Source organism: Patella vulgata, chromosome 9 (genome assembly GCF_932274485.2).
Source record: "Patella vulgata chromosome 9, xgPatVulg1.2, whole genome shotgun sequence".
In the NCBI taxonomy this organism is placed as follows: Eukaryota; Metazoa; Mollusca; class Gastropoda; family Patellidae; genus Patella; species Patella vulgata.
This window is the reverse complement of record NC_065887.2, coordinates 46106576-46120386: the sequence shown is the minus strand read 5'-3', so window position 1 is coordinate 46120386 and position 13811 is coordinate 46106576. Positions and strand designations below refer to the sequence as shown.

At 37.9% G+C, this 13811-nt stretch overlaps 2 long non-coding RNA genes across 2 annotated transcripts in view; both read left to right on the top strand.

Moving 5' to 3' along the window:
* Positions 1 to 7: 7 nt before the first annotated feature.
* On the top strand, positions 8 to 3112 carry LOC126832569 (uncharacterized). The gene is made up of 3 exons (XR_007684769.2): positions 8 to 1017; positions 1766 to 1839; positions 2075 to 3112. It is a non-coding gene; the product is annotated as an uncharacterized LOC126832569 (long non-coding RNA).
* An 854-nt stretch (positions 3113 to 3966) lies between these two features.
* LOC126832573 (uncharacterized) overlaps positions 3967 to 13811 on the top strand; it is a 79481-nt gene continuing 69636 nt past the window's right edge. Inside the window, exons 1-3 of the long non-coding RNA XR_008789324.1 lie at positions 3967 to 4471; positions 10303 to 10768; positions 11770 to 11829. This is a non-coding gene — a long non-coding RNA (uncharacterized LOC126832573). The remainder of the gene's footprint in view (positions 4472 to 10302; positions 10769 to 11769; positions 11830 to 13811) is intronic.

Genomic DNA, 13811 nt, shown 5'->3' with positions numbered 1-13811 from the left:
GAGTGAACGGGGCGACCTATGATTGGTCAGCAATGTATCAGATTCCATACCGGGGGGTGGGGATGAAAAAACTGTTGTAGTGTTACATAATCAGATTATTTCAACTTACTTATCCTGTGGAAATACAGCTATATAGGAGATATTTTGAAATTCATAGGCACTGCATGTTTCAACATTTTAGATTTGACCACAATTTGGCACTTGAAACTATGTTAACAGAGAAAAACTGTGTGGTTTTCGATGAAAGTGTTAAAAGTCTAATATTGCATCATGATTACTGTTTTAAAGTATTTTCGTGTTTGATTTATATTGAATTCATCTCATCTTTTTGAAGAATGCATTTATGTTCAAAAATAAAAATGTTCTGTGGAATTCAAAATTCATGTGCTTTTAAATTATCAGATTCCAAACTGGGGGGTAGGGATGAAAAAGCTGTTGTAGTGTTACATAATCAGATTATTTCAACTTACTTATCCTATGGAAATACAGCTATATAGGAGATATTTTAAAATTGATAGGCACTGCATGTTTCAACATTTTAGATTTGACCACAATTTGGCACTTGAAACTACGTTAATAGAGAAAAACTGTGTGGTTTTCGATGAAAGTGTTAAAAAGTCTAATATTGCATCATGATTACTGTTTTAAAGTATTTTCGTGTTTGATTTATATTGAATTTATCTCATCTTTTTACAGAATGCATTTATGTTCAAAAATAAAAATGTTCTGTGGAATTCAAAATTCATGTGCTTTTAAATTTCTGTCTGAAATTCCGCAGTTTTCTGATGTATTATAGTGTTTGCAGAATGCCGCACAGCTCATCTGAAAATGCATAGATTTTCATATTCTTTGGCCAGGGAATTGCATATATGTTTGTTTATTAGATAACAACAGATTTGTTTAAACTGCAGAAACATGTGAGGTATATATGATATAAAGAAGCATGGCCGACTCGGGATGTTGATATTTTTTCAACGGCTTATTTCCTGAAGTTTTGAATGGAAAGTGTCAGAAATGGTAAGAATACTGCTTTTTTATTGCCCAGCAGTAAGTTTTTTGACTATTTGGTATCAAAATAGCCATGATTGGGGGTATCCGTTGGTTGAGTGTGAATTTTGGGTTGTAAATGTGTAACATTTTGTTCACAATGATATCAAAACATGGTTAGGTCTAAATATTAAGGCCAACTCAACTCCAGATTTGGTCTAAAGTCACGAGATGTAAACAAGACTGACCCTAACCCTAACCCAAGACCCAGTCCTTACCGTTACCCTAACCCACAATCTTGTCAAAAAGCATGTAGCCTAGGCCTAAGCCAAGACCTAGTTCTGACCCTAACCCAAGCCCACAATTGTGTCAAAAAATCATGTGCCCTAACCCTATTTACATGTTGTGACCTTGAACCAAGTCTGCAGTTGGCCTTAACATTTAGACCTAACATGTTTTTGACATCATACAATGAAATGTTAACATGTACACTCCAAAATTCACACCTGTGTGACTTTTGACCAAACATGCAGTTGGCCTTAATATTTAGACCGAACCTCAAAACATGGCATCTACCTTTGAGATTGGCTTAGACTTAAGTGACACTCAAGGTTTACTTTTTTACTGATTGTTAACTGGTTTCTCTTTGGAGGGCCAGTGACGGGCTGTTCGCGAGAAATAAAGAGGTTTATTTCTATTTCCAGTTGAAACCATATTTTTTTCTTATTTTCTCACTGTTTTTTATTGCATATTTATCCCCAGCCTCCTATCATTTCAGGTGCCAGGGCAATGTTTCATAGAGTGGAATGATTGACCTCAACACAAGTATTAAAAAAAAAAGAAGCAAAACAGGTGAGATAAATGTGCATTTCATACACTTTAAGAAGTACATCCAACCTCATCCCCACTTCTGCTCACTAATAGTAATGGGCTGGAAATTTGGTACTGCACAGGCCTGTCTTCTCCCCTTGACATTTAACTGAATGACAGAATTCCACATTTTGACCATTTTCTGGATGTCAATGACCATTTCCCTGGATAGTATTCGCCCCAGAATTCTCATTCTCATCCAAATTTAACATTTCAGGTCTACATCTCAAAACCTGATCTCTTCCTGGACTGGCTTTAGGAGAACGATGATGCATATCAATTTCATCCCTGATCTCTATGACACCTGTGGTGAAAGTGGAGGGCAAATCGTAATCAGTTTGGGTTCCAGCCCCGAGGACCTCTGTAAACTTTGCTTTTTGGTGATGACTTAATTTCCGAGCTTGAAAAGGAAGCTTGTGTGTTTATCATGGCCTCTCATATTGGATGATAACATTAATGGTTTGTGTGTTGATCGACGGTTGTGCATATCTCTTGGTCAGGAAAGTTGTAGGCACCATCGCCATTGTAAATCATTTGACAGGCCCGAGTGAACGGGGCGACCTATGATTGGTCAGCAATGTATCAGATTCCATACTGGGGGGTGGGGATGAAAAAACTGTTGTAGTGTTACATAATCAGATTATTTCAACTTACTTATCCTGTGGAAATACAGCTATATAGGAGATATTTTGAAATTCATAGGCACTGCATGTTTCAACATTTTAGATTTGACCACAATTTGGCACTTGAAACTATGTTAACAGAGAAAAACTGTGTGGTTTTCGATGAAAGTGTTAAAAGTCTAATATTGCATCATGATTACTGTTTAAAGTATTTTCGTGTTTGATTTATATTGAATTCATCTCATCTTTTTGAAGAATGCATTTATGTTCAAAAATAAAAATGTTCTGTGGAATTCAAAATTCATGTGCTTTTAAATTATCAGATTCCAAACTGGGGGGTAGGGATGAAAAAGCTGTTGTAGTGTTACATAATCAGATTATTTCAACTTACTTATCCTATGGAAATACAGCTATATAGGAGATATTTTAAAATTGATAGGCACTGCATGTTTCAACATTTTAGATTTGACCACAATTTGGCACTTGAAACTACGTTAACAGAGAAAAACTGTGTGGTTTTCGATGAAAGTGTTAAAAAGTCTAATATTGCATCATGATTACTGTTTTAAAGTATATTCGTGTTTGATTTATATTGAATTTATCTCATCTTTTTACAGAATGCATTTATGTTCAAAAATAAAAATGTTCTGTGGAATTCATAATTCATGTGCTTTTAAATTTCTGTCTGAAATTCCGCAGTTTTCTGATGTATTATAGTGTTTGCAGAATGCCGCACAGCTCATCTGAAAATGCATAGATTTTCATATTCTTTGGCCAGGGAATTGCATATATGTTTGTTTATTAGATAACAACAGATTTGTTTAAACTGCAGAAACATGTGAGGTATATAGGACTAAGACTAGTAACGTAGTGCGAGTTATAAATAGACAATTTTTCCCTTAATTTTTTTCTCCCCTCTTCCTGCATTTTTGGGTTGACTTTTTGGTCTAGAATTGGAGAAAAGGGATCAAATTTGCAATTTCATAGCAGTTTTGGGTAATACTGATGATATTACAGCGGAGGGATAGGGGGTGTAAAGTGTCTTTCTGCAGAGCAATCATTGTGTCGGAAGTGAGATTTTCACCCCTGTCAACTTCAAATCCGTGTAGCAAAAAATCTAAACGGTCAACCCCCTACAAAATTATGATGAGGAGATTGCCAAATGTTGTCCCCATTGTGCCTATAAAGATTGGAACCAACGGATTGTTGAGCAAAAAGCTACAGCCTGTGATGTTACAGTCATTTAACATTGAAGTCAAAGGGCAAATAATTGCTAGTCTGAGTCCATATAATTACTAGTCTTAGTCCAAACAATAATGATTGCGACTTTCGGTTATTAACATCGATTTGGGATATTGTAAGGTGTAATTTAGCTAAGAGATTTTTTCTCAAATTCTTTTCAACCTATTTTAGAGTTAATAAAGCGGATATATTGGCACGTGTTCCAAATACTCTTAAAATGCGTAGCGATAAAGTAAACAAATAGCGACCAATTTACGGCAGCAATGGCTGACATTTTCGTTTGCCTGCGCGCGTACGTACCGCATCTAATACAATACTTCAAATGCAACACAACCTGGAACTTTAATTTCAAGATCGGAATATGTCTCCACGATTCTGACTTACATGGAACACTCTCTCGAATAAATGTAAAAGCCGATTTACGGAATCACGGGAGAAAAAAATCGCGTACATTGGAGAGGATAATCGCCATGGGGGGCATGATTAAATCGATACCGTACCAATTTTTTGTCGTTATGCAAAACTCACTTTTTACGCCCCCCCCCCCCTCTCTGTATTCCTAATGTAGAAATACTATAGAATCTTAAATGAAACAATATTGACAAAAACTCTCATAATGAGGAACGCACGTACGTCACAAGGAATCAAGATATTTTTAAAATCATGCTAACACTAACACAGACAGCTAAGTTAAAACAAAAGAAAAGTGGCAGTGGTAGGCCTACTGCCAGTAGTACTACAGTGGAATGGTAATTTTGGTTATTTTTTTTTGTTACTAATTATTTCTTTCTGTAGGTCACATATTCAATTTTGGTTTAATTACATGGGCCTAATGGTAAATAATTTTAGATAAGATATGGTTACCATTGTTTGTGTACATTTTATCTAATTACCCATTTAATGCAATTTTTGTATTGAGAACATTGCTCCTGTGGCTCATCAAATGCGGATGCACGAGTGACGCCCAAAATAGTACGTTTGCTCTTGTAGCTGCCAGTCGCGGCGCCAGCCACCAGTGGTTGGAGGGACAAAGCTGGGGCAAAATCTAAGGTTAAGGGGGCAAGTTCACGAGCTTCAACTAGGGGTAGGTGGGCCTCCCCCAGAAACTTTTGAAAAACAGGCTGCCAGTATTTCAGGCACAGATCGTTGAGATAAAGTCTCAAACGAACGGACTTGCGAACCTCCACGAAGCCCACTCACGAGCGCCAAAGTAGGGAGTCCTTACGGAGGGTATGGGTGACCTTCCCCAGAAAATTTTGAAAAAGAGACTGCCGGAAATGCTGACTGTGTATTCAGTCAGGCACCGATCGTCGAGATAAATAGATCTTACCAGATACTGTCCGTCGCCTGATCACTAGTTTATCCGACCAGAGAACAAAGTGTCAAACGAACGGACTTGCAAACCTCAACGAAGTCCCCTAGGGATCAACAAAGTAGCGAGTCCTTGTGGGGGGTATGGGTGACCTCTCCAAGAAAATTTTGAAAAATAGACTCTCGGAAATGCTGTCTGACAGTATTCTGGCACATATTATCGAGATAAATCGAGCTGGTCTGATACCATACGCCTGTTGTCCGATCACTAATCTATCCGACCCCAGAGAGGAAAGTGTCCAATGAACGGACTTGCGAACCTCAACGAAGCCCCCGAAAATTTGAAAAGTAAACTGCCCGAAATGCAGTCTGGCAGTATTTCAGGCACTGATCATCGAGATATATAGAGCTTACCAGATACTGCCTGTCGCCAGATCACTAGTTTATCCGACCAGAGAGGAAAGTGTCAAACAGACGGAGTGAGTGAATCAAAGTAAATGAATATTTTCGCTACAATATTTTGTGTAATAGACTGCGGGAAATGCAGCCTGGCAATATTTCAGATACTGGTCGTCGATACAAATAGAGCTGACCAGATACTGTTCGTCGCCAAATAACCTGCTTATCCGAACAGAGAGGGGGGTGTCAAACGAACGGAGTGCGTGTATCAAGTGAATGCATATTCTAGCCGCGTACGTTGAACATATACTCAAAAACTTTGAGGATCATGAAAAGCAGTTCTTAAGTGATTCATGTGTTGTTGTTTATTTACTATTCAAAAAAAGTAGGGGATATTTGATTTTGGGGGCATAATACTAAAATATGCAAATGACTACGAAAAAAGTCACTATAGAACCTAACAGAAGAAACATTTCCAGTTACATGTGACGCCCAAACGCACCAATAGCTACCGCATGGAATGCAGGTGATGCTTGGGATCATCATGGGGGTCCAACCCAAGATTTGCATGACTCTGACTTTGAATGTTACAGTCATTGTGGCATTGAATTCCAGGGTGGAAACATCAGTTTAATTGTTTTAGTGACCAGAAAACAAATTTTGATATGCGTCGGCTTACCCAAAATGAAAGGTTACGTGCCCTTGGCATGCTACAGATCGGCACAACACAGGCGGTTGTGGCGCGGACGATGAATGTTTCTCAGTCTGTCATAAGCAGGCTATGGTCCAGATACCGTGATACACAATCTGTACAGGACAGACCACGCTCAGGTCGACCAAGGGCGACAACTCAAGCCCAGGATCAATTTATCCGTACCTTGGCCTTGAGAAATCGTGTCATCACAGCAAATCAGATCAGCGCTCGTCTTCAAACAGACACTGGTGTGAGAGTGAGTGGCCAGACGATTCGGAATCGACTGCATAGGGGTCACCTTCGCGCCCGACGTCCTCGCGTGATCCCTTGTTTGAGAGATCATCACATTCAGGCAAGACGTCGTTGGTGTAGGGATCGTCAACACTGGGATAATCGACGCTGGAGCAATGTAATGTTTTCAGATGAGTCAAGGTTCACTGTTGATTTTTTGGACAGACGTAGGAGGGTGTGGCGTCGTCGAAACGAGCGCTTCCAAGACGTTAACGTCATCAGACATGATCGATTTGGGGGTGGTTCTGTTATGGTGTGGGGAGGCATCACTGTTGCTGGAAGAACGGCTTTACATGTTGTTGCAGGGCGTGTTACAGGCCAGTACTACCGGGACAACATCTTGGCAGTCCATGTTGTGCCGTTCGCACGACGTCATGATGACAACGCAAGATGTCACAGGGCCAGAATCGTTACAGGTTACCTCCAACAACAGAACATCACCACATTACCTTGGCCAGCACTGAGTCCCGACCTCTCCCCCATCGAGCATGTCTGGGACATGCTTGGACAGAGGTTACGTCAACGTCAACAACGTCCTGCCAATGTCCAAGAACTTGCTGCTGCGTTGCAACAGGAATGGGACAATCTGGACCAAAATGACCTTAGACGTCTCATTAGGAGTATGCCACGACGGATCAATGCTTGTTTGGCAAACAGAGGAGGAATTACCCGTTACTGACTTGGTTGTGATGCTGTGGTAACTTTGCTGTTTGACCCCGGGTATCATTTTACCCTTATAATGGTCAGTCTGTGCCTTACTTAGTCTAACCATCATTTGGAATAAATCGATGAATGTGAACTTCATTTCATTTTGTCATTTGTTTCTTCGTCAGTATCATTAGGTGACTTTAATAACACTTAAAAATCAAATATCCCCTACTTTTTTGGAATAGTATATAGTATGTTTACAGCAGGATGGGCTTGGTAAGAAATCACTCGGCGGGCTCTATAACATGCAAGTCTATGACTGAGTGGGTATGTGGGATTTAATCACTGTAGAAGGTATTAATTACCGAAACTTATCACAAATACTTTTTTTTATTTTCTAAAATTATTGGGGGGGGGGGGCAAACCAGATTTGCCCCCCCCCCCCCCTGGCGCCGCCACTGGTAGCTGCACCTAGAATGTATTGTATTTGGCACCTGTGCTGTCGCAGGTTGTAAATATATAGTTTGGTTTGGTGAAATAATTATTGTCTAAACCGCCGCTATGAAGTTAAAGGGTCATATTGTCTGGCATTTTGCATTTTACTATCATAATGGATGATTTCAGTGTATTCCTTGGCCCCAAAACATACGGTTAGATACCAAAATTATCATACTAGACAAAATAATATGGGGGTTATAGGGGATTATTTGAAATGACGGCCATCTTGGGCGCCATCTTGAATTTCTCAAAACGCTCAAGGGTGACCCAGGTTCAACCGGCAGATTCTTAAAGAGTACACCACAGGCTACTAAAATCAATCATAAAAAAACTTTGTATACAATTTCCCGGTTCAGCCATATAGTGCTGTCCGACTAAGTGTTTTGACGTCAAAATAACGTCAGAGTGACGTCATTACGTCACAATGCCGTCATGACATCACACCATGACCTGCTGGCGTCGTGATAACCTTTTTTCCGATTCGTTGGTATCACTTTTGTATCTAATGATATACATTTATATGCTCTAATACGAGTCGTTTCCAAGACATGGAGGACAGAAAGTCCAATTGGCGGCCATCTTGGATTTATGCTAATTATGAAAAACGCTACAGGGTTTCAGCGGACAATTTTGAGTTGGAAGTCCTTAAGACATCCCTTTACTAGATTCCAGTGAAATAAATTCTTTTGCAATTTGTTCTCGTTAATTGCCAAACAGAAATTGTATCTCTCCGTCTAACATGGTTCCTACAGTACACCAAATTGGGGATGATATTTCATGACATCATTAACAAATTCTAGTTACCTAAGTATCGGACGCTTATTAAAAGTACAACAACAAAGAAATTTGATCAATAAAACAATTCTTTGCCATAAATCTGAATGGATACACTGACCATTACATCCATTTTGAAAACAACATAAATATTGCGTAGCTGTAGATTTTATTAAATTTATGTACTAATGTGGTAAGTTTTACCTTTATTTCATTGGGAAATTGTTTATTATATTATGTAAAGCTATGTGCTGTACAGTTTAGGGTTAGTCGAATTAAAAATTAATGGAATTATAGGCCAGTAACTTTCATCAAACTTGCTCAAAGGAATTCCTCAGAACTATCCACTATTGTGGAACCATTTCTATGTACTGTAGTCTAGGCCTATTAGCTAGGCCTAATAAATAAAGGGCATATTATTTTTTATATGAGGTGTGGTCTAGACAATAGGCTAATACTAATAGTAATAGACATATTCCTGAGCACTCATCTAAAAAAAAAAAAGGCCTACTTACTTTTTTCTTGTCTCTGTCTCATTCTCACTTTCTGAACTATATAAATATTTTTTACCACTCACTTGTTTTCCTGTTTATATTAGCTGATGAACTTTCTCGTCTCGGCTAGTTCTAGGCCTCGGCGTACACAGTGATCGAAATGAGAACAGTTCTAGTTCTAGGCCTACTTCAATTTTAAAGCCTACTAACTTATTATTCTATTAATACATTTAGGCAACCGCTATCTAGATTTAGTTAGGGACTATTAAGAAAAAAATGACTTTCCACTAAATTTTATAATTTTCGCAAGGTAGTCTACAGAACTGTGTCTTTTTCAGTATGATTTGTGTCTCTAGGCTAGACTGTCCCACCTTTGCTGTTTACCACCACCGGCCATTTTGAAATATTGAAATTTCCTTCGAGAAATATCCCACGTCTCATTATCAAATGTTTCTTCTAATTCAGCATTTTTAGATAAAATCCGATTTCACACTCATTTTCTTACTGTTTCTCCGTGAATTGTAAAAAAGCGCCCAATTTCGTCTGATCTCCACGTTGATCGCGTAAAAAAGACCTGCGCGCTTCAAAAGGGTTCACGTGACGATAGTAATTTTGTATCATTATTCGTAACCCTAACGCCATTTTGATACACGCCCATCTCCACAGAGGCATCTAGGTGACATTCTCTCTTTAACAACTAACTATAGAATAAACGCAAACTCTAAATTCATAGAAGAACTACAACCGAAACCATTTTTTAATTTTCGTTTAGTATTATTGCTAAGTGAAATGGGCAACAGCATAGAAATAAGGCACGATCTTAACTTAATTTACAAACTAACCCCCTGACATGTGACTTATGCCGGATTGATGATTCGATTTCCATGATGGCGTCCGACGTTAGTTCATTTTCTTTTGAATTTCAGGTTAAAATATGAATATCATGGACATTCCTAATACGAATAACGGGGCATTTGGGAACAGTCAATTGTTACAACTATTCGTTTCTTTTATTTTTGGGTAGTGTCTTCAAGAACAGAATAAAGAAAAATGAATTTTTAAACATTTTTCCTCTCGCTCTTCAGCCATCTTCCGATGCAACTCGTCGCGTGTACGAGAACCGATTCAACTGACATTTTCAACACATTCCCTTTTTTTAAACTATTATTGCGAGAACTGTCAGCCCTTTATCTAAATCTTACGTAAAGCATCTTAACTTTCCCTGAGTGATATAATACAAAACAAGATACCTTTTTTACACCATCATTATCATTGTTACACAACACAGGGAGCATCATAGATTATGGAATTTTGAATCGATCATATCTATGTAGATACTGAATGGACTGATATTCCTTTTACAGATTCAACTTTCACAATATTGTAGTTTACAAGGGATCACCCCCACAGTCTTTAATTAATAAATTTCTTACTCTTATTTTAATATTTATTCTCTTGGTATTGATTTCAGATCCATTTCTACTGCCTGGAATATTTATTTTATTTGGGAAAGGATAATTCCAGAAGATTGTGCGGCAGTTGTAGTGAAGAATGTTTAATTGAACAGGCTTTGAAAAATGGAAACTACTTTCTCTACTTGCCTTTAAAACAGCAATTGGTTGAATTACTCAACGATGCAAGATTATGAACATTTAACAGGACGTGATGTGCAGTCTTTGTAGCAGATAAACAGTGCAGATGAAATTCTCTGCTCAAAACTTGACAAAAATTTGATAAAACAACATAATTTGTGTGGTAATGATATAACAATAACATTCATTACTGACAGTGACAGAGTTCCTCTATTTAAGTCATCTGGATTTCACATGAGAAAGAAACAATGTCGAAATATGTGAAATTTTCAAGAGGAGAGTGGATCTTTTCGAACTTTTAGGCGTTAGGGCTCGACGTAGCGAGCAACGGGATGACAATTTCAGGTATGTCACCAATTTTTGGCCGTTGAAATTAAAAACTGAAGAAATGGCAAGGAATTTGAGAGTCAGAGTATCTCTTGGAATAGACAGTAGAGATATTGAATGTATCAAAAAGACTTTAAATTTGACATTGTACTATAGTTTCAGAATTTATTCTCGGAGATGATCGGAGAATTAGTTAATTTGAAAGCTGTAGATCTATTTATTTTATTTTGTGGAGAAATCAGAGTGAAATAAAAAGTGTATCAAAATGTCAAGGAAATAGCACTTGAAGATTGACACTCCTACTTACATTTACAACGGCACTCGTCTCCACCACGGAAAGGTTCACGAAATGCTGCGAGAGCCATAAAAAAAACTCCCAATTTCAAAAATGAGAAAAAAGCTCCCGTAAAAAGACTCTCACTTTAGCCTAATAACTTATTTATAATTTAGGCCTATTAGTATTGCAAAAGTAATTCTACATTCAAATTGTCTTAAATTAAGGAGAGTTAAATTGTATTTATGCTTAAGTCTTGTTTTGTATTCTCTTTAATTTGTCATTTATATGTTCCACGAGTTTTCATCAGTTTGATTAGTTTGTGTCAGTTACTGTGTTAGCGCACAATTTGCACCAATTGACCAAATCGATTTTACAAACCCACTTTTGTCCCCCTTCGTTGCTATTTGCCCTCCAGTAATTCCAATTTAAAAATGTCGCATACGGTACTTGACTGTTTTGTCCATATGCAGAAATAGCGATAATCAACGCAATGAGGTTGTATTCTATTGGCTGATTTCAGTCTTCTATCTAGTACGGTACACTGTGATTCTGGAGGATGTCAATTGTCATCAAACATTTAGATCCAATTTATAGATGTACATGGCATAAAAGCTGGCCTGACAGCAAAAAACTTGCCCTCAAATTGAAATATAAAAAAATTGACAATAAAAATTGAAACAATACCAATCTGTAGATGCGATCAAATTGAAAGCTAAAATTGTATCTTTATTCTTTATTACAGAACCAGTAGCAAAATGGATTCAGTCAAAGTAGCAGTAAGAATTAGACCATTGCTACAAAAGTATGTAAAGCAACAAGTTCTACCTTCCTGACATACATGTACAAGTCTGAAGACTTTGGCAGATACAAATTATCATTTTTTATACGCCCACATTTTCATGGGGACGTATTATGCCGTCGCCCCTGTCACAATTTTTATCCGATTTTGTTGAAACTTGAAATGTAAGTTTATAACCCAAAGATTTCAGTTCCTTTCTATATTCGCTCATATTGGACCGTAACTTCCTGAATTATGGCCCCTGATTGTACGATAAATCATGTTTTTAGCTTGTGCACCCTATAGAGGTAATAATTTTTATCCGATTTGAAAAACCGTATTATTATAGCACCGTTACACCCTAAGGATGAATAAATTCGAATTTCATGAAAATCGGCCCAAAATTGACAGACAAAATGGCCGCCGTTCGTTCTCAAATAGCGTAAAAATATGGTATATCAAGGTTGTGGACCCTATAGAGGTCACAATTTTTATCCGATTTTGTTGAAACTTGAAATGTAAGTTTATAACCCAAAGATCTCGGTTCCTGTCGATATTCGCGCATATCGGACCGTAACTTCCGGAATTATGGCCCCTGATTGTACGAAAAATCGCGTTTTTAGCTTGTGGACCCTATAGAGGTCATAATTTTTATCCGATTTAAAAAAACCTATTATTATATCACCGTTAGACCCTAAGGATGAATGAGTTTGAATTTCATGAAAATCGGCCCAAAATTGACAGACAAAATGGCCGCCGTTCGTTCTCAAATAGCGTAAAAATATGGTATATCAAGATTGTGGTATATCAAGGTTGTGGACCCTATAGAGGTCACAATTTTTATCCGATTTTGTTGAAACTTGAAATGTAAGTTTATAACCCAAAGATCTCGGTTCCTTTCGATATTCGTGCATATCGGACCGTAACTTCCTGAATTATGGCCCCTGATTGTACGAAAAATCGCTTTCTTTTTAGCTTGTTCTCTATCCATCTCTCGAAAATGTGGGCGTATCCTGCCTGGCAGCCACTGGTTATATGCCCACATTTTCATGTGGACGTAAATTGTTATCGTCCCTGTCCGTCCATCACAGGTCACAATTTTTATCCAATTTTTACGAAACTTGAGATATAATTTTATCTATAAAAGATCTCATTTCTATTTGATTTGCGCGTTCTGGCCATCTCTTGCAAAATGTGGGTGTATCTTGCATGACATCCACTTGTTAATTATGATATTATACGTTATGTGATGGGGGAGTTGGATGGCTGAATGGTTAGTGTGTGCGCGCTGTATTTTAAAGCCTGTCACTGAGGCCACTGGCTTGGTTTCGAATCCCCGGTTGTACGTGACAAGAAGTAAGGTCGCCTGTCCAACCTCGTGGGTTTGCTCCGGGTCCTCCGGTTTCCTCCCACTGTTAAAGACCCCTACGCGCAAGCGAATTATTGAAATAAAATTGAACCATATGTTAGTCGAGTGGACGTTAAACCCCATTTCTCACTCTCTCTCACGTTATGTGATAATTTGTGTCTGACAATATCTGTGACAGTTTCCATCCTTTTGTGTGATAATTTGTACTTGACAAAGTCTGCGACAGATGTTATTGTCCAGGCTTGCTGACATATTATTCTTAGAATGGATTTGTGAAATTTTATTTCAAAATGTTTCTTTATTTTCATTAGTTCTATTAGTTTAGTTCTAATCTTTTAATCTTCAAACTGTTATCCCTTTAAGAGATTCAACTATCACAATATAGTAGTTTACTGGGGATTGATTACAAATGACAGTCAGATATATACTATTCAAAAAAAGTAGGGGATATTTGATTTTGGGGGCATAATACTAAAATATGCAAATGACTACGAAAAAAGTCACTATAGAACCTAACAGAAGAAACATTTCCAGTTACATGTGACACCCAAACGCACCAATAGCTACCGCATGGAATGCAGGTGATGCTTGGGGTCATCATGGGGGTCCAACCCAAGATTTGCACGACTCTGACTTT